The sequence below is a fragment of the Rutidosis leptorrhynchoides genome, chromosome 3 (genome assembly GCF_046630445.1).
Source record: "Rutidosis leptorrhynchoides isolate AG116_Rl617_1_P2 chromosome 3, CSIRO_AGI_Rlap_v1, whole genome shotgun sequence".
In the NCBI taxonomy this organism is placed as follows: Eukaryota; Viridiplantae; Streptophyta; class Magnoliopsida; order Asterales; family Asteraceae; genus Rutidosis; species Rutidosis leptorrhynchoides.
In genome coordinates, this window is record NC_092335.1 from 245,082,131 (window position 1) to 245,082,877 (window position 747).

Consider the following 747-nt stretch of genomic DNA (forward strand, 5'->3'; position numbering starts at 1 on the left):
AAATTAAGTCTTTTTATTTATTTAATATTTTACATAAGGTTTTAACTGCGACTATAGTTTTAAAATCGACAAACCGGTCATTAAACGGTAAAAACCCCCTTTTATAATAATAATAATACTACTTATATATATATATATATATATATATATATATATATATATATATATATATATATATATATATATATTTATACAAATATAGTTTTTAAAAAATATAGCGTTAAACTTGGCTAGTTCCCTGTGGACGAACCGGACTTACCAAAAAACTACACTACTGTACGATTAGGTACACTGCCTATAAGTGTTGTAGCAAGGTTTAGGTATATCCACTCTATAAATAAATAAATAACTTGTGTAAAATTGTATCGTATTTAATAGTATTTCATTGTAAAAATAATACTATTTCCTAGTACACCTCGCACACATCAAGTATTTTTGGCGCCACTGCCGGGGAATAACACTTAACGCCGAGGCGAGACGCTATATATATAAAAAAAATAATTAGTTTTTACGTTATTTTTGTAAAAATATATTTACATGAGTTTTAAATATCAAAAATATAAAAACATAAAAAAATATATATCTTTAAGTTAAAAAAAAAGAAGGTATTTTTAGTTATAAAATACTAATAAGTTATTTTATAAGTTTTAGTTATATTATAAAACATTTTCTATAAAATAAAAACAGAAAATTAAAAAACAAAACATAAAAAGTAAAAAATATATATATATATATATAAAAACTGAG